We start from the raw sequence: 3,973 nt of genomic DNA on the forward strand, positions 1-3,973 counted from the left end.
GTGTTACAGTTATGGGACTTAATGAAGAAGTGCAAAGGTTTAACTCTTGATGCTCCTAGGATGCTGTTTTTGACTCTTCATATACTTGGGAATGTTTCATTATCATTTATTCATAGTTTTAATGTACTTAATGTTACTTAGTGAGATCTCTCCTATAAATAGAGAGCTCTCATTCACATTGTAATCATCCACAAATACACCCCAAGCCAAACACTAGCCTATATCTCTTCTCTATTGTAATTCTCCACATTTGAGAGTTCTTTGAACTCCTTTTGATAATATAAGAGATACTACACACCGGAGGACGTAGCCTTAGTTGGGTGAACCTCGTTAAATCTTTGTGTCGTTTTATTGCTTTATTTTCTCCTATAAACATCGATATCATTGATAGTGTAATTTGTTTGTCACTAAAACTTCATACACTCGATCTTGGCAATATTGGAGTTTGAAACACATTGTTCGAACTCTAATACATCGTCGTTTTTCACCTTTAATAGTATTGTTAGCTTCATCGTTATATTGCACTATATCAGCCATTGATGAAGTTTAAAAAAGAAAAAAAAACAGGATATTAGATTTTATATTTACGTAGATTTATTACAAAGTTTTTCTTAATTACATAATATGATTCTCGTTTTGCTGCAGAGATTTGTTCGCATAAGTACATTCGAATTCAAGTATCAATTTCTCCATTTTTAGACAATATTAAGGTTTTAGAAGTAAAATATAGATCAAGGTTGAAGAAGAAAAGTGAGAATCTGATTTCTTCATATTCAAGCCTTTATTTTACATGGGGAATAGGCCGTTAAGCATTTAGCTTTTCATATTCCAAAAAGCAAAACACGCCCATCTACCTTCTGTCAGTATCAAAATTTTATTTTTCTTAAAAAATAGGCATTACTAAATATAAAAGGTGGGTTGGGCTCTTAAAAATCGTCTTTACAAAAGACGGTCTCTTAGGAAAGTACCTGTGTATATAAAACAAATAATAATAATAATAATAATAATAATAATAATAATAATAATAATAATAATAATAATAATAATAACAACGCTTAACATAACTATGGATTATCTCTTTTCAAGTATTTGCTCTGCATTACATTTTCATTTGTGACACCTTTAAAGTGTTTGGACTTGTGTAAAACAAGACCGTATCAGATAAGCTACATTGTAAAGGTTACGCATTATTGCAAAGGTGTTAAAAAGTTGCGTTTTTGATCGTATCAAGTGATATCTTATAATTTGACCGATATTTAGGTGTCAAAATAACCCATCAATCCCATTACCACATCATTGTTCCGTTACCAAGATCACGATTGTTCATAGAGGCATTTTTCGATGTTGGGAAACACAATTATAATACTAGCAGCGGAAATAAATGTTTTTCCTTTTGTAAAAAGTAAAATGAGCTAACAAACTTCTCTTGAAAAACTAGAGGATAAAAACTTTATAATGCACTATTTCACTTAATTATTACAAAAATAATGTGCAGCATATTTATGTTAATCCTATTACTAAAACATTAGTGGTAAAATTCATATCTTTACCTCAACCATTAACAATGTAGATAAAGAGAAAAACTATCTTATAATTTCTTTAGTTCATTCTATTATGATTTTCTCTTCCTAAGTTTCCTCTTATTCATAAGAATTTTATCTTCTCAATATAGGAGGATATACACCAACAAATCTCTCCCTTCCGACTTATATTGAGTATTGAGAAAGTTCGACTATATTTCTGCACATATCAAACTTTCGCATCGTAACACCTTTAGTCATCATATCTGAACCACTTTTTTTTGTATGAATTTTATCCAAATACAACAACTTAGAGTCTAGAACATCTCTAATCCAGTGATAACGTACGTCCACATGTTTGGTCCATGCATGAAATATGGGATTCTTTGCAAGATGAATACACTAGTGGAAAAAAAAGTATTTGCTGCGGTTTTTGTATATTCGCAGCAATAAATAGGAAAAAGATTTTGAAAGAAAAGAAAACAATTATTTGCTGCGGTTTTGTGGATTGACTGCAGCAAATACTTAGTACCAAAACTAATTGCTGCGGTTTTCATAAGGACCGCAGCAAATAACCCTTCTTAATTGCTACGGTTATCTCGAGGCCCGCAGCAAATAACCGTTACAATGCACTCATGTTTATTTGCAGCAAAATGATGAATATATAATTGATGCGGTTAACACGTGCCCGCAGCAAATAACCTTTGCACTAAATTAAAGTCCCGCCATTTCATCAATATGTTTCTTTTTTCAGAAACTCGACGTAGACAGTACACTTGTTTTTAAACATTATTCTCTCAAACCCATTGAAAAACGCTTCATCTTCATCTTCATCTTCATCTGCTTCGTTCCTCTTCATCATCTTCACAAACGTTAACAACAAAGTTCTTCATCTTCGTTTTCATTAGACGAAACCCTTCTGTTTCATTATACCACAAACGAACACATACAGCGGTTCTTCTTCTCCATCTGTTGTTTCATTCTACTGTTCCTGTTCATCATCAAACTTCAAACTTCAAATTTTCATAAACCCCCTACTTGTTTCATTCTACTGTTCTTGTTCATCATCAAACTTCAAACTTTGAATTCTTCAAAACCGTTTGAAACCAAAGGCATTTGGTCTAGTTCATCTTCAAGACTCACGAATTAAGGTATTATTTGTCTTTTTAAATTCTCAAACCTCTAAGGTTTTTGCAAGTTCATAACATACGAAAATTAGGTATTATTTGTTTCATAAATTTGGAAGTTTATATTTTTATAGTTTCACTTGTAATTTAGTAATTTAGTTAAAAATGTAGTTTGTTAATTATTTGCATAGTTAGTAATTATTTGTGAATGGCTCCAGTTGCACTGCAGTATGCGTAAAGAACTTGGAAATATTCTTTGTTAGCTGACACTTATAATTAAGATGAAACTTGTGGGGCAATATTCATTCCATACGGCTTCCGTTCTTCAAGAACTTGACCCTGTAAACAATCACCAAACATTAAGTTTGTGTGGTTTGTTAATTATTTGCATATTTTTTTTAGAAATGTGGTTTGTTGTTATATTTGTCTTTAATTATTAGAACTAGAATACATATATTTCTCATGTTAAATGATTTAATTTTATATGCTAGAAACTTGGCACACAACACTATTTGGTATATATTATTGTGTTGAAGTGGTTAGAATTTAAAATCATAGTCATATGCTAGAAATTACGTGTTAAATTGCGATTTTATGCGTTTTTAACCGTTTTTGGCACTTTCGCGCGTAAAGTAGCTCAAACTTGGTTTGTTTTGCACGAAACTTGGCACAAAACACTATTTGGTATATATTAATGTGTTGAAGTGGTTAGAATTGAAAATCGTAGTCATATGCTAGAAATTACGTGTTAAGTTGGCATTTTATGCGTTTTTAACAGTTTTTGACACTAACATCTATTTTCTCTTAGTGCTTTCAACAACCTTCTTCTTCCGTTGAATGCGGCTACTACGCGCTGAAGTATATGGACGATATTATAAAATCCGTGAAGGAGTTTGGAGACGAAAACATAGATGCCGTAAGTATTTGTTACGTTCTTAATTAAATATATTATTGGTAAAATCTAATGTTTATATATTAATCTTTTATTTTTATATTATATTGTACGTTTTAAACGACATTCCGAGGGAAACACGCTTTTTGAAAAGTGGAGAGATGTGCGAATTAAAAGACAAGATTGCCGTGTATCTTGCTAATATTTGTCTTTGATAAATTGTAATTAGTATAAATTATTTTTTATACTTTAATGTTTATTATATATATATATATATATATATATATATATATATATATATATATATATATATATATATATATATATATATATATATATATATATATATATATATATATATATGTACGTACTAATATTATATTATATATACGAGCGAGAGTTTATTATACAAGAGATTATTGTTGATTATCTGT

Source organism: Amaranthus tricolor, chromosome 6 (assembly GCF_026212465.1).
Source record: "Amaranthus tricolor cultivar Red isolate AtriRed21 chromosome 6, ASM2621246v1, whole genome shotgun sequence".
In the NCBI taxonomy this organism is placed as follows: Eukaryota; Viridiplantae; Streptophyta; class Magnoliopsida; order Caryophyllales; family Amaranthaceae; genus Amaranthus; species Amaranthus tricolor.